The sequence below is a fragment of the Cornus florida genome, unplaced genomic scaffold (assembly GCF_030987335.1).
Source record: "Cornus florida cultivar Cherokee Brave unplaced genomic scaffold, ASM3098733v1 CherokeeBrave_3.0.0_Hap2_Chr08, whole genome shotgun sequence".
NCBI classification, from domain to species: Eukaryota; Viridiplantae; Streptophyta; class Magnoliopsida; order Cornales; family Cornaceae; genus Cornus; species Cornus florida.
The window spans coordinates 56,121,689-56,148,623 of NW_026775578.1; positions in this window are offsets into that span (position 1 = coordinate 56,121,689).

Sequence of the window (26,935 nt, forward strand, 5' to 3'; positions counted from 1 at the left end):
AACTTGTATTTTTGAAATGGTGTCCTGCAACTCTACATGTGCAGCATGTGCCTCCTTATCAGATTTTTTTTGCATTATTAATCAGTTCAGTTAAACTAGGAGAGGCCCCTAAACATCACTTGGTGTAGGCCACAAGCCAAGCATCCGCACACAACCAGTTCTCTCTTGTCCCCTCACAACGGAGTACAAATCATCGGAATTACCAATAGGCGAGTCAGAGTAATTTTTTTGAAGATCTTTTATGCTTTCCTCTAAAATAAAAAAAATAAAAAAAAAATAAAAAATGCATAACTTATTTTAAACAAAATAATAAATATAAAAGTTATATTGATTATAAAGAGAACAACAATTAGGAGAGTGAAGGAATGAAATGGAGGGGCTTTCAAGGGTGGGTAGCTAGCTAGCTAGCTTGTTTTTAATGGTCACCCATACCACAAAGTTGTGGTTGGGGATTTTCTTTTGAACCAGACTAAGCCTGGTTGGGGATTTTCTTTTGAACCAGACTAAGCCTAATCCATGAATCAGAAGGGGATGCTGACCAATGACCAACCACAATTCTGGACTAATGGAAAGCTTCTCTCACAGTAATCACACATAACAATGGATACTGTCAACAATCCTATAAAATCACTTTTTTTACACATCATTACCAAAAATTAATAAATAAATATATAAAACAAATATTAATTGCATATATAAAAATCGTATGTATTCCAAGACTTATAAACAGACTACAAAGGCACTGTGTTACTAACTCAGTGGACAGTGGTTTATGTTATTGACTTTGTTCCAATACATACATACATACATATATATATATATATTAAATGTGCCAGAATGAAAAAGATTCTCTAGTACATTGTTTATTATCATTATTATTATCGTCATCTCATTATATTCATTACTTACAATGGCAAGCCCTTTTCGAACCAAATGAAGCGAAACACCGGATTTGTGACTCAAGATGATGTCCTATATCCTCATCTGACTGTGACTGAAACACTAGTATTCACTGCTCTTCTCAGGTTTCCAAATACTCTCACTAAACAAGAAAAGGTCACACATGCAGAGTCTGTGATCACTCAGCTTGGATTGACTAGGTGCGAGAACAGCATTGTAGGGAGTCCATATTTAAGAGGGGTCTCAGGAGGGGAGAGGAAAAGGGTTAGTATAGGCCACTTCAATCAAGTGCTGGGTCTGGAATGCTTTCATCTATGTAACAAAAAAATTCGAGAATTGTGTACTATCACTCCATTTCATAATCACTTTATTAGGATAACCTTTTGTAGGTTTTGATTTAAAAAGTAGGTGCATTGTCAAATTAATGTCATTTCAAAGTATTTTGTTAGTTTTAAACACATTTTTATATTTTCACAAGGGTCCCCACTGCTAATCAACCTTTGAGGTCAATCAATTTACTTGCGGCACCACACCACCTAACGTGACAGCATGGAAATTCCATGTCACCAAAATAGCAAAAGAAGTTTCTCATAAAAATAACTCTCTTATCACATGTTGACAAGTCAAAATTAAAACTAGAGATCTAATACTAAAATAATACCCCATTTTTGAATGGGGTACTGGTCCTATATTCATTCATATCCAAGTCATCTCTATCTTATTCTTACTGCATTTACACACAAATATATAGTTCAGAGTCTTCACCTTCCTCTCACAAAATACCCAAATTCTCCTCATCAAGTGCAGGATTCAAGTGCCAGTATTTTTTGTATTGCAAATAAATGGCATGTGAAGTTTATTAAGGGCATCAAAAAACCAAAAAAATTCTTCTTGTACATGGGGAATAAACATGGTTTTAATTGGATTATATAGATGCCCTGTTGTGTGCATGTGTTGAAATGAGGGTGCTGTAAATTGTATCATATGGCATGTGAAGTTTATTATGTTCAAGCATCCTTGTTTTGCACTCTCATTCACTGGTTTCCCCAGTGCTGTGAAGTTTATTATGTTCAAGCATCCGTGTTTTGCACTCTCATTCACTGGTTTCCCCAGTGCAATTAGGTTGATTTCAATGTTGTTCGCACTAGGTTGATTTCAATGTTGTTGAGGTCTAAATGGACAATCATTTGTAGTCTCTTGATTATTTACAAAGGGCAAGAGATTTCAGCAACTACAGTACCGGTAGGTCATGGAATATATCTGGAGTCCAACTACCAAGCCATTATTGAAATTCATTAGAACTAGCTAGTAATGTTTGTATGGATTAACATTAAAAGTAACTTGGTCAAATTGGCGTACTCAATTTGAGAGCCTGACTATCATTATATATAAGAGGAAAATTACAAATATGGAAAAGAGAATAAAATCAAATCAGAATAAAGAGAATAAAATCAAATCAGAATAAAAATTAAATCCCTAAACATTATCCTGTATTGAAGACCCAATAAATCTGCCACAATCATTGAGTCAACTAATAGATATGATTTCCAACACTCCCCCTCAAGCTAGAGCAAATATGTTGACTAAGCCCAGCTTGACTATGAAGACTGGAGAAGAGAAGCCTCAACAGACTCTGTAAACACATCTACAGTCTATTCTGAAGAGGGAACAAAAATAGGGTTAATGATACTTAAGTGAACCTTCTCTCGAATAAAGTGAATGTCTACCTCAATATGTTTCGACCTTTCATATAAAACAGAATCGGAAGCAAGCATAATGGCTGATTTATTGCCATAAAACAGCCTTGAAGAACCTTTCTCTACAAGACCCAACTCTCCCAAAATTGATTGAAGCCAAAGAAGCTCACAAATATCTTAAGCCATAGCTAAGTATCAGCTTCAGCAGAGGATCTAGAGACAACAGTTTGCTTCTTACTCTTCCATGATATAAGATGATTACTATAGAAAGTACAAAAGTTAGAGGTAGAACGTCTATCTATCCTACATCCAGCATAGTCTGCATCAATAAAGCATGAGAGTCCAGACTGATTTGCTGAGGCATAAAACAGACCAAGACCAGGGCACGACTTAAGATACCTTAAAATTTGGTAGACTGCATCCATATAAGCTGAGCGAGGGGCATGCATGAATTGACTAACCACATTAACAGCAAATGTTAAATCGGGCCTTATGTTAGTTAAGAAGATAAGACGACCTACTAAACGTTGATACATGGATGGATTTGAAAGTAATTCCCCTGACTCAATAGAGAGTTTGAGATTGGGGTCCATAGGAGTAGAAGCGGGTCGACACCCAAACATGCCATTATCTTGAAGAAGATCCAAAACATATTTCCTTTGAAATAAAGAAATTCCACGATAGGATCTAACAACCTCAATTCCAAGAAAATATCGAAGAGGACCTAAGTCCTTCACATCAAAGGACTTTTGAAGATGAAGTTTCGTCTGAACAATCCCTGAAGCATCATTTCTTGTGATAATGATATCATCCACATATACCAATAACATAATGCAACGACCATCAGAGCGACGTCGATTAAAGCAATTATGGTCTGAGTGGCAGCGCACAAAGTCCATGGATAGAACAACATCGCTGAAATGACTAAACCAAGCTCTAGGAGATTGCTTCAAACCATAAAGAGACTTTCGCAGCCTACAGACTTTCCCAACATACTCACCCTTAGCCCGAAATCCAGGGGGTGGATCCATATATATAGTCTCAAGTAAGTCTCCATTAAGAAATGCAGTCTTGACATCTAACTGATGCAGAGGCCAAGAATGGGTAGCGGACAAGGAGCTAAGCAGTTGTACAGACATTAACTTTACCACAAGAGTAAAGGTAGCACAAAAGTCTTTGCCCGAAATCTGAGTAAAGCCTTTTGCCACCAACCGAGCCTTATACCGATCAATAAAACCATCGGCTAAGTATTTCACATTAAAGACCCATTTGCAGCCAACCGTTTTCTCCGCAATAGGTAAAGCAACAAGTTCCCATATACTATTATGTTGTAAAACATCCATTTCGGTTGTCATGGCAGACACCCAATCTGCCATGAGGGCCTCTGACATGGATCGAGGGATAGAAACGGTCCCAATCTTGCCCATGAAGCATTTATATGCACCTAAAAGTCCATCATAGGAGACATACTAGGAAATAGGGTGGTTCGTGCTACTAGAAAAACCATACCAATTAGGAGGGTGACGACCATGGGTAGGATAACGGGAGGTATGCTCAGGAATGGTAGGAGCCATAGGAGAAGGAGAGTTACCTGAACCTGAATCTGAAGATGATTCTAGCCGGGGAGGTTGAGTGCTATGGCGACGAGAGTAGACTTGCAAAGATGGAGGGGAACCCTGCATGGATAGAGAAGGAGATTCCTGGACAGTGTGATTTTCAAAGAGAGGAACAGGACGGGAATAGGAGAAATCTCATTCTCCAAATCACAAGAGAGAGAATCATGTACCACAGAATTAGTATTATAAAAAGGAACAGTTTCATGAAATGTCACATCAAGAGAATGATACATATGTTTGGCCACAGGATCATAACAACGATAGCCCTTTGATATAGCAGAATACCCTAAGAAAATACACGTAATTAGAAAAGGACTACGGTTATGAACAAAACAATTACAGCCGAAAACACGAGGCAGAAGGTGAAACAATGTACAATCAGGCTAGAGAATCTAAAGTGGGGCTTTACCAGCCAAAACTAGACTGGGAGTACGATTAATTAGAAAAGCAGCTATAAGAACAGCCATATGCCAATAGAATTTAGGCACATGCATACCACTAAAAAGACATCGGACCATAGACATAAGATGATGGTTTTTGCGTTCAGCCACGCCATTTTACTCAGGAGTATAGGGGCAATTGAGTTGATGTAAAATCCCATTTTTATTAAGTTCAGTCCGGAATTCATTCGAAACATATTCTCGTCCATTATCAGAATGAATATTACGGACAACAGTGTTATGCTGGGTTTTGATCATTTGAAGAAATTGGGTAAATAAAAGAAACACATCAGATTTCTTTTTCAATAAATAAACCCAAGTACAATGAGAATAATCATTAATAAATGTCATATAATATCGATGTCCAGAGAAAGCAGTAACTGGGGAAGGGCCCCAGACATCAGAATGAATAAGATCAAATAGATATCAGAATGAATAAGATCAAACAAACTAGGAGCACAACTTATATGAGAAATATAGCTAGTTTTAGTATGTTTAGAAAGCTCATAAACTTCACATTGAAACTTATGGTCCTTAAATGTTTTATTTAATGAAGGAAACAATAGACATAGATATTGAAAGTTTACATGCCCCAAACGTGTATGCCACAGACTAAACGTGCGAAAAGAAACATCATAAACACTAGAAGTAGGTAGGACAAAAGCTTGAAGACTTGTTCCTAGTGATTCCCCAAAGTAGTGAAGCCTATCACACTCATAACCCCTACAAAAAATCCGCTTCGAACAAAAGTCCTGCAATAAATAGTGATCTGGTAAGAACATAACTGCACATTGGAGGTTTTTTGCAAGCCGACTAACAGATAAAAGGTTAAAGGCTAATTTAGGTACATGAAGGACATATAAAAGAGTAATATCGGGAGACAGACAAACATCACCCTTACTATGAATGTAAGATGTAAAGCCATCCGCGAGATACACAGATTGGGTAACAGGTATGGCATTAGAAGAAAAAATTAATAACTTACCAGTTATGTGATCATTGGCCCCAGAATTCAGAACCCAAGTGGGCTGTTTGGCCTTAACATGAAACGCAGTAGGAGTACCTGTAGCAATAATGGCAGTCGGAGCAGTTGAAGGAGAACCAACTCTAGAAACAAGGGAGCCAAGCTGGTCTTGGATCTGCCTAATTTGAGATTAAAGCTGGCTCAATCCAGGAAATACAGTAGATCAACCAGTAGTAACAGGAATTTCTACAATAGCCGCAGTACGAGAAGAACCAGTTCCAGATAAACGGTTCCTAGAAATTTTTTGCTTCAGTTTAGGACGAAGTTTAAAGCAACGAGCTTTAACATATGCAACCCCTCCACAATGGTGACAAATAATCTGACCTCGTGATCCAAAGTTGGCTGCAAAAGCCATACTATCCCCAACAAGCTCAGACACTGGTAAAGGAATAAGTGAGGGCTAAATTAAATGGTGCCTGCATACTTCACCATCAACAGTAGCAAAGGCTTCCAACAGGGATGGCATTCGTGATGCATTCAAGTTTTGAGACTTTAGTGGTTCAAATTTTAGGCATAATCCCATCAAAAACTGATAGTTATGTTGACAATCAAGATGTTTAACAAGAAGAGAGGTTGCCTAGGAAGGAAATTCACTGAGAGGCTCATATTGAGCTAGTTCCTCCCAGCGAGATCTCAAATGCCCAAAATAATCAACTACAAATAAATTCAGGCCGTCCTATGAGGCCTTAGCAATATCTTGGTGTAATTCAAAAATATGAGCATCATTCCTAGAGTGAGCATACATTTGATTCAAAGCAATCCACAAGTCATTAACAGAGTCATAAAACATGAATATATTATAAATACATTCCTCCATAGAATTAAATATCCATCCTAAAATGGTGCAATTGTCCATATCCCACTGAGCATATTTAGGATCTTTAATATCTGGCATCTTTTCAGTACCCAAAATCCACCTTGATTTGTTTTTTCCACCAACATAGAGGCGGAAGGAACGAACTCAGGATGCAAAATTACGGCCATTCAATAGCACAATAGTAACTCGTTGAGCCGGTGTGTGTTGCGCCGAAAAGAGAGTTTCTTTATTATTACTTGATTCAGCCATAATATTACATAGAGCAATTCAACAGATTACCAATAATTTCAAATAAAAGAGGAATAAACCTGATTTTGATCAAACTAAGAAGCCGGAGACATGGCGGTACTGCCGAATATCCCAGCAGCCCCAAAAAATTACAAACACGTCTTCTGACCCTTAGTGCATGAAAAAGACTAACGGAATACCCCTACAGGGGTTGAACCTAGAGGAGATTGGCTCCCCCTAGGACTGTCGCAATAGCGGCGGAAAAAGAAAGAGGGTTTGTGAAGAAAAGGAAAAAAGAAATAGGGAAGGGGCTGTGACGAGATAGAGAGAGAGGGATGAGGCATAGGTTTGAGGCTCTGATACCAAAAAGTAACTTGGTAAAATTGGCTTACTCAATTTGAGAGCCTGACTATCATTATATACAAGAGAAAAATTACAAATATGGAAAAGAGAATAAAATCAAATCAGAATAAAGAAAACAAAATCAAATCAGAATAAAAATAAAATCCCTAAACATTAGCCTATATTGAAGACCCAATAAATCTGCCACAATCATTGAGTCAACTTATAGATATGATTTCCAACAATGTTAGTAAATGATGATGTTTGAAAGAAAATCTGACAACTGCGAAAAAGAAAAAAATATAAAGAGTGTTATTCCATTGATGATGTTGGACGAAGATTATCAAATTCACTTTTTTTTTTTTTTTTTGTTGGGACAAAAAGGAAAAGCTATCTCTAATCGGTATAAGTGAATTTGATTATGATTTTTTTTTGTTCATTTTTCTCTTTTTAAGATAATGCTCTCAGACTTTCGCATTTGGACACAAATGCCAACGTAATGGAAGATGAAATAGAGAACATGTATGGCGTTGTTTTTGGGATTAGAACCGACCTTTTCACTTATGTGCCCTTATCAATGGTGATGAAAGAGTGTTATTCCATTGATGATTTAAGTTTCTTCTAATATATCATTTTAATATTGACAATAAATCTTGAGGATGGATAAAAGAAAAAAGGAAAATTGATTATTAGCCTAACCATCCAAGAAGCAAATTACAGAAAAACAAGTTCTACCCTTTAAACTAGAAAACAAAGAACAGATCAAACTTTTTATAGGTTGCCAAAAGCAAAAATAAATGAATAAGAATATAAAAATGGTTGTTGAAATGAAAATGTGATGAATGTACCATTTTTTCCCAATGCTAAACCTATTAACTATTTTAATTTAGAAGTAGTGTTCAGATAAGCTTGTAAATTTGTGCTATTGAAATAGGCTTCATAATCCACGTGCAGACTTGGTCCATATGCTTGTCAGGCAAGTTTGGCAGCATCCATCATTATCAATTTGTGTTATTGGAAAGCCTTGTTTTATTACTAATGAAAAAATGAATTTTTTCTTCTTCTTTTTTTTTTTTTTTTTTTTTTTTTTTTTTTTTGGAGATATTATATTCATAAACATAGTAATATATTATATATCTGGGATAGGCATGAACGGATGAGCGCTTGGACAGAAAATAGATAAACCTTACTTAGTCATGAAAATGGCTTGTTTTAATTAGTTGACCAAACAGGATTAGTTAGTATTAATAATCATGAATAGGTTATTCAGATCCACTTCTTCGGTGAGTTCTCGGTCTAGTGCATCCTCTATTCCTCCAATTCCAGAAATAGTTAATGAAGAAGAATACTGAATAGAAGATAGTAACCTAGACTTTAGAGACTGGAATATTCCCAGAGTCCCAACTAAAGAAGTTTATAAAATTAGTTTTCTCAAGTCAACCTTCATTACTGATTATACAGTTAAAACAGTAGAACAAATATATTCTCTGTCCAAAGAACATGAAAAATGACAGCTACTTAAAGCTAAAGCAATCCAAAGACATAGAGAACGAGGATATAATTTCATCCACATAGGACTCGTTCAAGTCGTAGTTAAACCATTCACAACCAGAGGAATTAATGCATCTGTCTTGTTAGCTCTTAGAGACGCTAGGTTCATTGATTATGATCTCAGTCTCTTAGGAGTAGTAAAAACGAGCCTTTGCAATGGTCCAGTTCATTTTAATTGTTACCCTAATTTTACCCTTAGCCTCAGTGATCTTGACTTACTAAAAGCCCTTACTCTCTCAATATTAAGACATCAGGTTATCCCATGCTTTCTGGATCTCAACCCTTAGAATTCATTTACAGAATTTATTACAAGACTATGAAAAAAAATCTCAATGTTAAAGCGATTCAAAAGGATATAAAAGGCCATATTTTGTTAATCCAGAGTTTATATAAATAAAAAAAACAATTGCCTGGAAAGACATTTTGTTGCTCAACGAATGGATTCTCCAGAATGAGAATCATTCGGCAAAAATTGATAAGATATTAGTAACCTTGAGAGAGTATATGAATATCTAGATGGTATGGTCAGAATAAGCTTTGATGAACAGTGTTTTCTGACTAGATCTAGACCTTCTACTTCCTTGAATAGATCCGATAGCAGTCTATTAGGAAGAGAAGATGAAATTCCTCCCTTACATAGGAAAAACTCTAATAGTACAAAGTTAAAAGATATCAAGTTAAAAAGCCTCAAAATAGATCAATAAGTTAATCATCCTTGTTACTCACATAAATCAAACTTTTGCCTAAGTTCACCCACCCCTACTAATTTCGAAGCCAAAATTAATACCAATAACCCCCAGTTAAATACCATTAGTAAACCTTTCTCATACAATCTTCCAAAATTACATGCTGAGTATAAATGAAAAGATAACAAAGAAAAATGACACGCTTATAACACCAAGTACACTAACAAATAAAAGGATAAAATCATCTAAAAGTGGAAAAAAAAACTTATGAATGAACACAGATTAGAAGTTCATTTCTTTGATGATCTTGAAAACTGCTACAAAAAGGTTAATGTCCTAACCAAAGTTGATTGGACCAAAATAAACAAAACAACAGTCTCATCTACCCATCCCCCTCTTGAATCTGTTGTCCTTCATCACATGGACACAGAAATTACTACTTCCCCACTTAAAGTCACTAATGCCTCTGATCCGAATATTCACAAAGTCATCGAACAAAATAACTTCACTAACCAATATCTTCATACTATTGGAACCAATTAGACAAAATCGAAGTTATTATCAATCAGCCAGTTATTCCACAATCTTTTTCTCCCTTAATAGAAAAACCCTTAATTTTCATGCCTTCTCAACGAAGAGGCCTTCCAGCAACTCTGCCAGATTTTTCTGTTGTTTTCTATATAGAAACAATTCTCAAGACCCTTGAAAAAGGTAAAGCCAAAGTCAAAGATGATAAATCCATTACTGTAATTCATTCTGACCAAACCCCTTCAGAATTAAGTTACGCCTCTGAAATTCAAGCTATTGAAAATGCATTCTCCAATTTAGAACTCAACGGAATTTCCAATAAAAGAGTTAACCCTACAAGCCTCACCAAAAATTGATACCCTAGACCTACTCCCCCAGATCTACAATTTAAAGAAAGAAATATTCAAAATCAATTTTTTGTCTCTTCTGATAAACTCTATGAATAGCATATAGATGGTTTATCCGAACAAAAAATCCTTAATAAGCTAAACCACATATCTATGGTGGCTAACAATTATGTCACTACTCATGATCTTAGTCAACCCGATATAGTTGATTTCCTTACTTCAGGATTCACGGGTATGTTAAAATCTTGGTGGGAAAAACACCTCACTGAAGACCCTCGTAATAAAATCAAAAATGCTGTTTAAAAAGATAATAATGGAATTCCTATTTTTGATGAAACCATAGGACGCGGTGTTCCTGATGGAGTTAACACATTAATTTACACCATCGTTAAACATTTCATAGGAACTCTTAGTAACATTACTGCCAGGATACATGACCAACTCACCAATCACACTTGTCTAACCATAAGTGATTTTAGATGGTATAAGGATGTATTCTTATCCAGAGTAATGATTAGAGATGATAGTAACAAATCATTCTGGAAAGCAAAGTTCATCAATGGTTTACCAAATCTCTTCACTCATAAGATTCGGGAAACCCTAAGTAAAACTACATGTGTCATAGACTATGATAACCTTATATATGGCAATATCATTAACTTAATCCAAAAGGAAGGATTAAGAATGTTTACTGACATGAAAATTAGTAAACAGTTACAAAATGATAAAAAGAGAGCTAATTAAGAAATGGGAACCTTCTGTGAACAATATGGTTTCCCACCCATAGTTTTCTCTCGAGAATGAGCTAATATTCTTAAGAAGTCATACAAAGGTCCTAAAGGTTATCATAGACATTACAAAAAGAGAAAATCAGTATTCCTGAAAATAGATTACTATTCCAAAGAAAAACAAAAACTGTAATACCCTAAATTTTAAAAGGAAAGTCTCAATATTTTTCTTTTATGGTTTTTGTGCATTTTTGTTAAATTTCTTGATTATTTGTCTATTTGTTTGATTGTCAATTGTTTAATTGTTTAGTTGATTTCTATGTGTTAATTAAATTATATGCTTAGGTGGATGTTTATTAATTGTTTAAATTAATTTATTTGTATAACTGGCATTATTTGTTTAATTGTAATTATAAGATATGTGACTTGAATTAAATATTTAAATTAAAGTGTTTAATTTTATTTAAGGATGGGATTGGATGGTATAGATTAAATGGGTACGGTTAATATCCATGGATGCTAATACATGTATATATGGGTATATATGTATATGTGGATTAGGTTATGTAATGACCCTGTCATTTTCCTTCTTTTCTTTTTCGGTAATTTCTTTTTTTCGTCATTTTTCCTACTTTGTCTTTTTCTCGTTTATCATTTTTCCTTGCATAACCTCACTTTTTGTGCTCGGATTTGATTTCGGCTTTGCATACATCTATGATATTTAATTTCTATGATTTTTACATTTTTACTTTTGAAGAAAAACATGCTAAATGTTTACTTTGCTTGTAACGGGCATGGATGAATAACTTTTTGGTAATATTCATGACTTTTGGGGTTTTTGTGTAATTATGTAAAGTAATTATTTTTCTTCTTAGGGACATTTGCAATTTAATTTGGAAGATATTTTCAAAAAGGACCTTTTTGTAATTTTAAAAAAATGCGACAAGTGTCACACTCTCATGGTGCCACTTGGAAGCTGAATCTCTTGACACATGGAGGGTGGAGATTCTCCTATTTGTTGGCCTAGGATTGGAGCACTTGTTGTCTTAAATGAATGACAAGTGTAGGCTTAGGATTAAGTATAGGAAGGAGCCTTAGATGAATAACTAGTGTAGGTCTCACAATTAGTCTTGCAAGTGTGTGTAAGAGAGGTAGTGCAAGAGCAAGTGTGTGTAAGAGAGGTAGTGCAAGAGCACCTAGTAAGTGGAGAACCCGTCACATTTAGCTTAGGGTTTACAGTTCGTGGCATGGGTCCTAATCCACCACGAGCTCTGACTTATGAGGAACAGATCGCATAAGGAGTGGCTCTAGGAATGTCAGAGTCCATTCAGCAGATGTTTCGTCAGCATATTGTAGGAATGCAAATTTCTGTAACGGCACCAACACTGACACCAGTTGCTAATAAGGCATTGGACTACTTCATGAAGTTACAACAGGTTAAGATCGACTAATTTGCAGGGAGTATGGATCCGCTTGCTTCAGAGGCATGGCTTGATCTCATGGTACGCAAGCTTGATAGCATGGCTATACCTACAGACTAATTAAAGATCTCCTTGACAACTTCTATGTTCATAGGAGATACCGATATCTGGTGGAGGTCTATGACCAATATCCACGATGTGGTGGTGATAACTTGGGAGGAGTTCAGGACTTTGTTCTTTGACCGCTTCCTTCCGAGAGCTATGAGGCAAGATATAAGAGTATAGTTCATATGTCTCTATCAGGGCATGATGAGTGTTATTGAGTATGAGACACACTTCACTTCTCTTTCTTGTTATGCACCGGAGATGGTAGCTACCGATAAGCTCAGGGTGAGGAAGTTTCAGGATGGGTTACATCTTGATATCAGGCCGTGGACTTCAGTATTGCTTGTTTGATGTTGAAATTTTAGAAGATTGGTTGGAAATGGTTGAAAATTTGCATAATTGAGGTAGTTTTCTCCCAATACTTGTTTACAATATTGGTGTCTCTTTTGTGAGAATGAGCTTAATGTTTGTGGGTATCATTTCTGGAAACCTTCACGAGACTTCACTCATCCACTAAGGATAACCTAGGGGTTTAAAAGGCTTATTGCATATGCTAAATGTAATCGTGTTCCCAATGAAAGTGGCGTTATCCATTTTTTGCTTTCTAGTTCATAGTTGTATAGTTGTTCATTTCATTCCTTTACTTTGTAGTTCATTGCTAGGGACTAACAATATTTAAGTTTGGGGGTGTGATGAGCGTTAAAAAGTGCGCATTTAAACCCCTTAAGCTTAAGTATTCTAGAACCTTCATCTATCTTACTTTCCCGTTTTGGATTAATTTCGTGTTATTGCCCTTTTTAGATGCTTATCCCTAAAATAAGCTAATTCAGCCAAATAAGAGCTTAAAAGAAGCTAACTCAAGTTGGATGGAAGAAAGGAGCAAAGTGGAAGCAGATTGAAGCAAAGTATGGAATTCAGCAAGTTCGATCGATCACAAGTACACTTCTATCGATCGAAAGTTCATCGATCTAGACATTTCAAGATAGATCCAAGCCCTTTTGTCCTTATCCAAAGATCCCACAAAGTTTGATCGATTCAACAATTCTCAGATCGATCGAAAAGATTCCATTTTATCCTGTTGTACCACCCCACCTACCACTTTTATCTCTTTCCCCAAAATATCTCAGATCTATCCTTATCCAAAAAGGCGCCACCATGGGAAAATCAATCCAGCCAAAGTTCGATCGATCACAGCACAAGTTCGATCGATCGAACCCTTTCAAATCCAAAAAATATATATTTCTAGCTCATTAAAAGTTATCTCATTGTGCAATCATTAGAAGAGCCCTTGTGTACGAGCCTAGACCATTGGGTGTGACATTTGAGCTACCTATATAAGGAATATGAGTCACTTTTACACATATTCTTAGAGACATACTTTTGGTAGATAGTTTTTAGAGACAATTCTTATAGAGGAAGAAAAGAGAAGAGGAGGCAAGAGACATTCTTGAGAGGTTTTCCATCTACTTCAAGAAGAGAAGCATTTCTACCATGGAGATAGCACTTGAGGGTTGGAGGACACCATCCATGAGTGGCTAGACATTCTCTTGGGGCTAGAGTTAGCCCTAAGCATGCTTTCTTTATCTTGATTCATGTATTTTTGAGGGGATTTGTGTTGTAATACATGTTTTGACATATTTATATATATAGATCTTGTTTATTCAATGATTTGTGTGGTTTAATTCTTCCAAGTGACCATTTCATTCTACCCATATGTCTATGTATGCTAGAATAGATGTTCATATGTCTATCTCTATTTCTTGTGTTGTTGATGCATGTTTATGTGTATTAATACCATAGATCTAGATATTGTCAAGACATAGTGCTTAATATAATGCTTTTATGGTTTATTTGATGGTTCATACTCATTTCTTAATGGATTATGCCTCTCCCTTAGTCTAATTTGTTTAATTTTCATGTCATTAGCTTAGATGTAGTGTAGTTACCTTAGTTGTTAAATGGGAGGACAATCCATGCTTGTTGTTTGATATTCCATACTTATGAATGCAAGTAGTATATTTCTCTAATTTGATGATGTGTTTGGATTGTGAGCTTAAAGAATGATTAATGGCTTATTTTGATATATTGTGCTATTCATTGTGTTTTCTAGAGAATATATACTTAATTAGTCATCCATGTTTGTTAAAACAATCACACACACTCACTCTTGTTACAACATATGTCTTCTCCTCATTAATTGTGAATTGAGTGTAGAGAAAAGTGATGCTTAGTGGTGATCTCTAAGTTCCAAGACCTCTCTCTCTTGTTTTCTCTATCCTTTAATTACTTGCTTGATATTGATCTTGTTTAGTTTTAATTGTAGTTTAATCAACCAAACAACCTACCTTTGATCACTCGACCTACTAACCCTAAGTCTTATTTCCACTACTAGTGCACCCTCAATCCCTTGAGACGATCCCTACTCACCCTTGCTATATTTTTAGTTAGTGGTTGTAGTGGTATTTATAAATGTAAAACTTGGTCACACTATTTTGCACAAATTTGGTTGCACACCGCGACGGGCACACCACATGGAAATGGCTTCTACAACAGCAATGAAGACATACTTCCTCTCCATGAGTAGCTAAACTCCATCTTAGGGCATTGATGTAACCCGAATTCAATTATTATGATTTGATTGTTCTATATTTTGGGATTTTCATTATTTATGTATTTTGATTGCATGATTTTGAGCAATTGACTTAGATCTTCTAAGCAATTGGGTTTTTAATTGACTAAAGTGATTTTTGATAAATTAATACCATGTCTTAGATTTAATTCTTCTCAAATCAAAATCAACCTACTCTTATTGTTTGAGATTGGCGGCTAAGGGCTTCTCATGACAATAAGAATAGAGATCATGCAATGGTGTTCAAACGTATTTTGTGAATGAATATTTTCATAGTCTATGCCAAAGGAAGATGAGTTATATTACAACATTAGTTAGAAGTAGGTAGGTAGATAATTTGTTCCAACCAAAAATAGGTTATTATTAACTAAAATTCATGAAACGTCTTTCTTTAAATTGAATTAAACAAATGTTATTGAATTTAATTCCGTATTATTTATAATTGTTGAAATCACAAAGTTGAACAGTTGAGCATAGTATGAGGTTCGTGGTGAAGTCAATCCCTAAGTATTTCTTCTCTTAATCTCAATCCTTTTACTTTGTTTATTTTCTGTTTATGTTATTGCATCACAACAAACAAATCTTCTTTCTAAATTAAAATGGCAATTAATTGAAGACTTGATAAACCACCACAGTCCTTGAGGTTCGACACCCTCAATATAGGTCATCCTGCAAGGATTCGTTCTATTGCGAGTGGTATTTATTATTGATAAAATTATAGCTAATGTGACGATCTCTGTGGGCTGGTGTGAGACACTGGACGAGCTTCCACACTGACATGCTACAGGGTGTTATGATCCCAAATCACCTAGAAAATGTGAAGTGTTATATGTAAGTTCAATACCCTTTTATGACACCACACATTTTAAAGCCGTAATGATTATGAACCATCAGAATTCAAAAGTGAAGAGTGTTTGTTCTAAAATAATACCTGGATGGGTGACTTCTTGGGATATCTCTGGTTTGAAGTAGCCAAAAACGAATAATATTGTGTCTGGGTAGGTTTAGGGTTATTACAAATTGTATCAAATCTAGAGTACAGACAGAAGTGTGGCGAACGAGGATGTTGGGCCCCACGGGGGGTGATTGTGATGAGTTCTGTGGGCATCTGTGATGTGGGCTGGTGCAAGGCATTAGATGAGCTACTACACTGGTAGGCTATAGTTTGTCATGATCCCATATTGTCTGGGAAAGGTGAAGTTCTATACATAGTTCAATACCCTTCTATGGCACAACATGTTTTAAAATTGTGATAGTCGTGAACCCATCAAAACTCCAAAGTTAAGCATTCTTTCTCTGGAGTAGTATTAGGATGGGTGACCTCTTGGGAAGAATTTAGTTTGGGGGAGCCAAAAGTAGACAATATTGTGTGTGGGTAGAGTCAGGGATATTATAACTCAATTTTTGGCTAACCATCTTAAAAGGGTTGTTAATGCTATTATCAGTGAATCCAAATGTGCATTTGTTGCTCAAAAGGGTTGGTAACACTATTATTAGCAAATCCAAAAGTGCATTTGTTGCAAAAAGGCGGATTGTATACAATATTCACATCACAGATGAAATATTGTAGTACTTGAAGAGTAAGCGGAAAGGGAGAAAGCATTTATGGCGCTTAAATTGGATATAAGCAAAGCCTATGACCGTGTAGAATGCAGTTTTTTCACAAAAGAGGTTAGAGAAATTGGGTTTGAACTCCCACTGGTTACATCTCATTTCAGCTTGCATTTTTACTGTTCTTTTTCCATCATTGTCAATGGAAACCTAGTGGGGTTCTTCAAATCATCTTGAGGCATTCGGCAAAGTGATCCTCTTTCACCGTACCATATCTTTTTATCATGTGCTGAGGCGTTGTCCTAGGATTTTCAAAGGGCTATCCGAGCTTGCGTCTTATCAGGTTTTAAAATTGGTCGTCATGCCCCATCCATTTTGCACTTGTTCTTTGCTGATGACTCAATCATTTTCTGTTAGGCTTCGGAATCGGAAGCTAGACTAGTGAAGCAAATTCTCCAAGATTACGAGTGAGCTTCTGGACAACAAGTGAACTTTGCTAAATCGTCAGTGTTCTTTTTGAAGAATACATAACATGTTCTGAAGGAAACAATAAGTGGAATCTTGGGTATTGATGAAGAAGGATTTCAAACGAGATAATTAAGCTTATCGGCCATTGTGGGGAGGTTCAAAAGGGATTTTTTTTAGTTTGTCCTCCAGCGTGTCAAAGACACATTAGCTTCATGGAAACAACAGTCTTTCAACTGGAGCGAAACAAATTATTCTCAGACCAATTTTATGTGCTCTCCCTACCTATGTGGTATCTTGTTTCAAACTGCCAAAAAACTAATGTCTAGAGTTCACCTAAGAAGTTAATGGAATTTTGGTGGGGATAATCGAGCTCTAAAGGTGTCTGTTGGGTTCAGTGGGATTCGCTGTGCAAAAGTGCAAAATAGGAAGGGCTGGGATTTAGAGATTTGGAGGCTTTCAATGAGGCATTGCTTGGTAAATATGCTTGGAATTTTCAGATTAGTCAGAATGGCCTTGCATTCAACTTGTTCAAAACCAAGTACTTTCCTTTTTGCTCCTATTTAGATGCAAGGTTGGGGTCAAAACCTTCGTGGGCGTGGCGAAGTATTTGGTCAGTACAACATATTATCCGAAATGGTTTGCTTTAACAGTTTAGAGATTGGTAAATTAATAAATATTTGGGTTGACCTTCGGGTTCCTGATTTGCCTTAAAAATTGGTGTCTAGATAGAAGAATCATAATTTACAAGTAGTAGTGGATTTGATGCATCCTGAGGATGGTTCGTGGCGTATGGAGGTGCTGGACCAACACTTTTCTCCATCTAAAGTGGCAGCTGTTACCCGTTGCCAACGCAGTATTTTTGGGCGTGCTACAAGTCAGTCTAGACTAATAGGTCATTTGGCATGTTTTAACTTTTCAGTCAAGTCAACTTGCCACATCGCAATTCAAAATAAAGAAGGTGTGAGCTATTCCAAGACTGAGTCGGGTTCGTCCTCTCGGATCATGGATGCAATCACATGGAATTTGGTTTGGCAATGTAAAACTCTCCCTAAAACCAAGCATTTTATTTGGAAATGCTGTTGGGAATCCTTTCTTACTCTGATGCTCTCTACCGCCGTGGGATGGTGAATTCTACAATCTGATCTAGATGAGGGATGGAAGAGGATATGGTGGTTCATTTGCTATTTACTTGTCCGATGACTATTCAATTTTGGAAGATTTCCCCACTACGTTTTGATTTTGCAGATTCACAAGTGGCTTCATTTGGAGAATGGTGGAAGAGTCTTGCAGATAGGAGGTTGCCCAAAGATGTTTTGGACCAACGGTTCAGTTTTGTTTCATTCTGTAATTGTGCCTTGTGGAAGGAGCGTAATGCTTTGTACGTGAAGCTGTTAAGAAAGATCCAATAGTTTTGGTTTCCATTGCTTGCTTGCAATATTGGGAATTCTGTTAATCTCCCTCTGGTGTGCTAGAGTGGTTGGCCCATCTCAAGTTAATCACCAAATGAAGACTTGGAAACCTCCTCGAGATGGTTTAATTAAATGTAACGTGGATGTATGGTCTAGTCATGATCCGAGTCATGGAGGTGGTTCAGAGACTTTATGGGTTCCATTCTTAAAGCAGTTGTCTCTAAATCCTTCTCAATAGCATCAGCTTCTTTGGCGGAAGCCATTTAAATCTGCTCAATACATTAAATGGTTGGTTCTAATTCCAAAAATAATAGGATTGAATACTCGATCTTCTACTTTGAAAATCGAGGAAGTGTCATCAGTTTACAAGGCCCATGCTGGCTACGAAATTTAATGGTTGAAAAAACTTAATTAATTCAAAGAACCTTGATCCAAAGCATGAATATATAATTATAAAAAATACTAAGAGTAATGATACTTTGGCTGACAGTTTAAGGCCAAATAGAGTCCGAATTGCCAATTTTTCAGCCCAATAACTACTCACATTTTACATGTTAAAAAAAGTCTTTTGAGTTTGTAAAATTTACACATTTTACGAGTTAAGAAAAGTCTTTTGAGTTCGTAAAATTTACACTTAATGCCACTATCCATAAAAGAATGCTAAAGCATGAATTTATTTTTTCTTTTGATGTCAAATTTTAATGTGCCCCAGCTAATTAGATTTAATTTCTCTAAATATTAATAAAATATAATGATAATTTTTTTAAAAAAATTATAAACAATAAAATTTTCTAAAAGTTAATGGTACTTTTTTTTTTTTCGGTTACAAAATAAGCGGTATTTGAATCATAAACAAATGAGATATGTTCATATTAAAAAAATGACTTGATACTAGTTATAATTTAAGCGAAAACTTAAAATATATATTTATGATAATTTTTTCTTTAGAAAACCTATGAATGTTTTAGTATTTAGAGAAATTATATTAGAATTTGACACGTCACCTTCTTTTTAAAAGAAAAAGCACAAAAAAAAAAAAAAGGAGGGAGTTGACACAATTATCTCTCATAAATGGTATATTTTTTTCGGGAAGGTTTAATAATTGGTATATTTTATTATCTAATTCTTTAGTTTTTCTTATTCTTATTTTTAGTTTATTATTTAATGACCATTTTTTTATAAATAAATTGTAAGTATATTATATTTAAATTTTAAGAATTTTAAAGTACCTAAATTTTGAAAAAATAAAAATTTATATGTCAAAGGTGTGGAGTTTGAAAGCTTTTCTGAAAAATTAATTGTGTAATCCATTTTTTTTTATAATAAATAGTGTATAATTCGGTTAATTTTTTGTTATTATAAATATTTCATTTACAACTTTTCGCTCAAAATAATAAATTGTATCAAGACATTATATCATTCAATATATGTAGATCTCATTAGTTAGTTTTTTTCTATCCTTCATATTTTAGATTATTATTTACGTACAATTCATTTTCTAAAATCACTTTTTATAGAAAAAGTTTTTAGTAAATGGTATTAATTTTTTAGAGCAAGTAAATCTAATTAGATAGAGCATGTGCAAACTTGACATCAAAAGACATATGAATTGAGGCTTTAGAGTTTTGTTTTTTTGTGGTTAGTGACATCAATTGTAAATTTTGAGCCATTCAAAGAGTTTTCTCTTAATATGCAAAATGTAAATATTTATTACATAGAGAGAGGCATTGAATAGTCAATACAATGTAAAAAATTAAAGAGTTCGGACTCTATTAGGCCCTAAACAATTGGATAAAATATCATAATTCAAATACTAAAATAAAGCTATGGTTGAGGTTGCCCAATTTTCAGTCCTAGTTCAAGCTTAATTGAGGTTGGTTTAAAATATTTTCAAGCTTAATCGGAGTAATAATCCAAGTTATGATTATGATTTCTTGTGAAATAAAAAAATCAAAAAGAGGAAGAGAAATTGATATAATTAAGAGTTAAAATATTGTATACGAGTCAAGGACATAGTGACATTGACAAGAATTCAGAAGGTAAGTTCTTAAGATCTTACTTTTGAATTATATTCCTGACTTGAATAATTGAACATCGTTATATATTATATTTGGTTAGTTCAAATTAGAGTTAAGTGCAAAAAACTTCCCCCTACTATTGATATAATGCAAAACGGTCCTGTGTGGTATAAATGTCGATAATACCCTCACTTTCAGTTGAATAAATTAATAACTATCAATGCAGGCAATGTAAAATGACCCTTTTATCCACTTATCAAAAAAAGAAAAAAACAAAAAACTAATTTCTTAATTTCATGCAAAATACTATTTTCCCCTCTTCCAATCCAATTTTATTTTTTTTTATTATAGTTTTAATTACTGTTTGGTTTCAACAATATTACTTCCTTAGTGTATATCAAAAATTTATATATATACAAAAGCAAACTAAAGAGATACCCTATGCAAAATAAATGATCACTTCTTTTTCTTTTTTCTTTCCCTTAACCTCTTTACTTGTCTATTATTACAATAACTTTTTTTTTTTTAATTTATTCTTTTTAATCTAACCCAGTAGTGCGGAGAGCATAGATGCTTATATATATATATATATATATATATATATATATATATATATAATATTTGTGTTTGAAACTGCTTGTATATAATTAATTAAAGGGTTTTGGAAATATTATTATTATTATTTTTATATAACTGAAAAGGAAGGCACGCTGGATATATAGGTATTTTTATTTTTTCTTAAACTATCCACTAAGTCCTCGCCACCAAAACTAAGATTTATCTCGTCATGGAGGTCGCATAGGGCGGCGAACACTTTGTCCAACTCAGCGGCGTGCAAGGAAGGGACAACCAATGAAAGCTCTGGCCACGCCATCAAACACACTGAAGATGAGAGGAGAGTTATATATAAGGCTTCAGTGTGTTTGATGATGAAATGAGAGAAAATTTGAAAGAGATGAAGATGAGAGAAGAGTTATATATATATATATATCTGCACCTCTGTATTCGTTCACCTAACCCCTTTTTCATCATCCGTTCTTCGTTTTTTTTTTCTTGGCCTTAATCATCTAATCACAATCCATCATCTAATATGCTCAAATAGAGGACAATTCGACCTAGGGTTTGAAGAGCATAAAATTGGGGGGTTTTGATTTGAAGTAAAAATTGTAGAAATTGTTGGGTCACATTTGCAATTGCGGGTGTTCGGATGGGTGTTGAGGCTTGGTGAACAGTTTGGCGATGTAGGGTACTGCACCCTCATCGGCTGCAAATTAGAGGAGGAGGAGGAGGAAGAAGACGCATATTAGAAAGAAAAAAGAAAAAAGAAAAAAAAAAAAAAAAAAAAAAATGGGTTATACCATAAATACATGGGTAATGCCCAATTTAATGCATATATAGGTGAGGGGCAAAATGGGAATTAAAAGGATAAAATATGAATTTTATTGTTTTTTTTTGTAAAAAAAAAAGTGGTCAGAGAGGTTCATATGTACATTTTTTAAATTTTACGGACTAATATGCACATTTTTTTAAAAGTAGGGGCTAGTTATTCATAAACATTTTTTTTTTTTTTTCACTTGACCCTTCAAATTTTTAGTTGATTGATTGAGCATAATTATATCTGTTTTGCTAATTTAACAAATCATTAAAAAAAATTTGTTAACAAATTATTCGAGTTATTTTATCAGATTCAAACGAATTCAAATCAGTATGGGTAATCAATATTCATTGATTAGTTATGAGTAACTAACAAATTTAAGTTGGTAGACTAAAGAAAGAAATACCCTTAAGATGGAACACAGAAAGGAATTTATTTATTTATTTTTTCCCTGGCAAAACCTAACGGCACTTACATAAAAGAGCATGACAAACAATACATATTTGATTTAGACAGTCACCAGAAAAACAATAACAAATGGCCCAACAAGAAAGGATGGGCTACCCTTGGAAGAACCCTTTCTATAACATGAAAACCCAGTCATTATGTGCATGAGTAATTAAGAAGTCATGGGCCCAATAAAGTCAAACCCAGTCTGCATCCACGACCACATATGGAAAAGAACATATTCCAGAAGTAAGGTAACATATTCCAGAAGCGTATGAAAGCTTCTTTGCATGGCGGCAATGCCACAAGCACCAAAGCCAAGGGTTGACTCTGACGCCCTCGTCTAACACAAAACAGTGCAACCCACAACTCGAGGTCGTCTATTATTAGCCGGAGTCAGAAACAAGACGTACGACCAATAAACCGGCAAGCCTCCTAGCTGCACAAAGCACTGGAATGGAGTAAAAAGAGAGAAAGTCGGCATGCTGCCATCATCGTGAGTAAGGCTGCAACTTGGACAGGCTAGTCCAACCCAACCCAACCCCAACTCAGGAATTTTGAAATTTGGATACACAATTTACAAATCGGGTTCATATTCGGGTTAGGTTTAATCAAAACCCAGACAATTCGGGTTGGGCTCGGGCTCAACCCGAACCCAACCCAAAACCCAAAATTATTATTATTTTTTTTTTTATATTTTTTTTTTCTCTCTCCACTCTCTTCTTTCTCTTTTCTCTCTTTTCCCCGAAATTTTTTTTCTCTCTCCTCTCTCTTCTTTCTCTTTTTCTTTCTCTTTCTTCTTTCTCTTTCTCTCTCTGCCCGAATTTTTTTTTTTTTTTTCTCTTCTTTCTCTTTCTCTCTCTCTCTCTCTTCTTTTCTTTCTTCTTCCTCTTTTCTCTGGCCGTCCCTCAGCCGATCCACCGCCGCCGCTGCCACTTCCAAAAATAAAAACAAAACCCATACATACAAGTTAGCAGTTGCAGAGAGAGAGAGGGGAGCAAGCTTAAGAGTTGAGAGAGAGAGGGGCAAGCTTGAGAGTTGAGAGACAGCGGCTGAAGCTTGCGAACGGCGAACCCGAACTGGAACAGCCGGCGATGGAAACTGAAACATATGGGTTTTGATTTTTTGAACAATCTGAAATGATCTGAAATATATGGGTTTTGAACTTTTGATTCTTGCAGACAGATCTGAAATATATGGGTTTTGAACTTCTGATTCTTGTAGATTTTGTAGTTTGAAGTTGCAGAGGGAGAAAGCGAGAATTGAGAATGAGACTGGACGATTGGGGAGGCTGAAATGATTTGCCCTAAATTTTTTTTGTTTTTTAATAATATATAGATATATCTATATAATATATATATTTTCGAAAAAATATATATAAAAATAAATTTTTAAAACTCAACCCGTCAACCCGACCCGTCCGGCCTGAAAATATTTGGGCTGGGTTTTGACTATAACCCATGTTAGGTACAATTCGGGTTGACCCAACCCAACCCGATTCGGGTTGAGGTTGGGTTGGGACTTGGCTGGGTTGGGCCAGCCCAACTTGCAGCCCTAATCGTGAAAGCCATCATCACGAGCTCCATCTGCAATAGAGTACCCAAACCACACATAGTTAGAATCAACAAAATCCACATCGAATATTTACTAACCTGGCCATTCATTCCGACCACTTCCAGCCACGGCCCATAGTCAGTGACAGACGTCGGATTAAACATAACGCTGATCAGAGCAGCAGAATAGACCAGCAAACATACGACAGCATCATGGCCTTGAACCAACAAAATCGAGGCCATTAAAACCCAGAGTGGATGAAACAGAAACCTCACCCTAACCATATTGATAACCTTCGGCGGCCATACGTGACCAACAAAACATGGAGAATTGACTTGGAAACGTCGACGACACCAAGACAGCCTAGACGAATCGTCAACCACATCATCAACCACCTCCCCAAAAAAACACCGCCGAGTAGTGCGACGACCAGACAACCCATTCACCATACCGAAGCCTTCCCACCCATGGACAGAGAAAATGAAAGGGAAGCAAAAAATCTGAAAAACAGCAAACAATAGCACACAGATTATAGTAACCAGGAAAACAATATACATAGGCTCAATACCCGGATCAAAAGGAAAAAGCATTAAGGATTGGGTCACAATCGAAATCCCCATTTTTAATCCCCACAACTCCGTTCTACCCTTCCAGGCAAACAACCCAGAGGGTTGAAGGAGAGGAGAAAAGCAAGAAATCATCACCGAGAGAACACACAAACTGGAATCCAACCCAGACTCTGTGGACGATGACCCTTAACACAGTAAGGAAACAAAAACTCTTACCGTGGAAAGAGTTTAGATAGTAAGTTGATGACTATCCCGAAAATAATAAAAATGTATATACAAGAAAGAAACTTTTACAGCTATATGAGGAGGTGACATCCTTTATTGCTCCCATTGTACTTATGGCATAGTATAGTCAATTGGTTAAACTATGGGGGGATTTGCTGTAGAAAAGAGAAAATAGAGCACAACCTGGAGTCAAGAAGAGCTCACGCAAAGTGTTAGCACTATCTAATAATTTCTCAACAATTATACCTCCAAATCCAACTCATTCAAGTAATTCCAAGCTCGGGTCCATTTAATGGTTTTTAAAGCACAATATATCACATTACATTTTCACAAATTCCAATAGAGAGACGACATCAAAGGACAAAGAGCACTAGCTTCGAAATGGTTAGAAAATAATTTGATTGATAGAGGTTATTCATCCAAATACCAAGGGTTAAAAAAGGATACTACTAATTCACACTCCAAGAGTGATAGGTAGGAGTGGCAATTTGTGTTCGTATGTCGTGTTTGGATCTTGTTAATATAAGGGTATTTTACTAAATAGGTAAATCTAAACCTAATTTATTTAATAATCGTGTCAAGAATTCTCAACACTAACTCAATCCGTTTATTAAACAGATAAACGTGTTAATCCATTTAATGACCTGTTTATCAAAACGAAACATTTAATATTTAATCAAATATTAAATAATAGAAAAAAATTATTATAATTAACCCAAATATTCAAAATAAAAAGAAAAATCATAAGGTATAAACAAGATTTATGTTGAAACGATTTAACTATCTATAGTAATTGTGTTTAAACAGGTAACATATTACATAGATTATACTCACGATTATAACATGTTGAGTTAAATGGGTCATTAATGGGTACACGGGTTGAACCCTTCAACCCTAAACCGACACGGTTAAGTAAATGAATTAATCGTGTCGATCCTTTTATAACCTAAACATGTTTATGTCAAACCCAAACCATTTTAATTCGTATCGTATTCGTATCATGTTAATGTGCCGTGTCGTAATTTGTCACCCCTAATGATAGGTTCGTATATTACATATTATCTCCGCATGGTAATTCGAAAAGGTCATATATATATATATATATATATATATATATATATATATATATATATATATATATATCTTGGAGAAGCAATAAATTAACATATTGTATTGTGGACACAAACGAACCACCCTAGCAATGGCGAATACCATCATTCAAAATGGAAAGTCCAATGCAGATTTAATTTTGATATTTACGTCTGTCTTTGAGTCAATGTATTCCCTATAAAAAGAAAAAAGATAAACTGATAGTAGTAGACACAAGTCTAATGATATGACAAAACCAGTAAATAATTTATCTCACCTCTCCTCCCACCTATCCTTTCTTGGGTTCTTTAATTTTTAGCTTATAGCCACTCCTCAAAATCCATTACAAGCATCTGCTAGTTTGTATTTTTTTTTTTTCCTTCTGCTAGCTAATCCTAAAACCGTGATGCTAAATCAAGCTTAACACCCTGTGCTTTTATATGTCCCGAAGCACTTGTCATCTGCCCCAACCCACCACCACCACCACCATCACCACCACCTTTTCTTTCTTACTCCATTGTTATTATAGTACTCCGTAACTTTTATCATTAATTACCTGAAGCGATGATTATTCATGCAATTCTGTATGTACTTTGGCATTGCTCATAAGTGGTTATGTTTTATTGCCCTGCTCCTGAAATGTATAAATTACAAGTGATTTTCATTCGAGTACCCAAAACGCAAGAAATCTTTAGAAAATTATACAAGCCTATTAACGATCTGCTGCATTGGGCAAGAACTGTTGGGATTTATATGCCCTGGCATAGCAAATTCCTATTTGGGATATAGTGACATATGTTCCTGACATATCTGAAATATTTATGATTTGTATAATTGGTGAATTCAATATATTATGTTTCAATTCATTATAGAATTGATAGTGTCCACTTGATTACAAGAGGTATTTATATATGTATGTGATAGCGATCAATACATGAATATAAATAATAATCATAAATTATTTATAGTCAGTAATCATGGATGGACTCATAATTAATTAAGACTTGAACTGGATCCGCGTCAGGTTGAGATATATTGCAAGAGCCGTCGTATGCAATTACTCCCTATCACCGTCATGGCATTTGACTCTTAAGCATGAGAAAAGTATAAAGTCTTTTATTAATTAATAATTACTTTGATTTGTTTGGCGGATTCTTCGGGATCCTTAGAC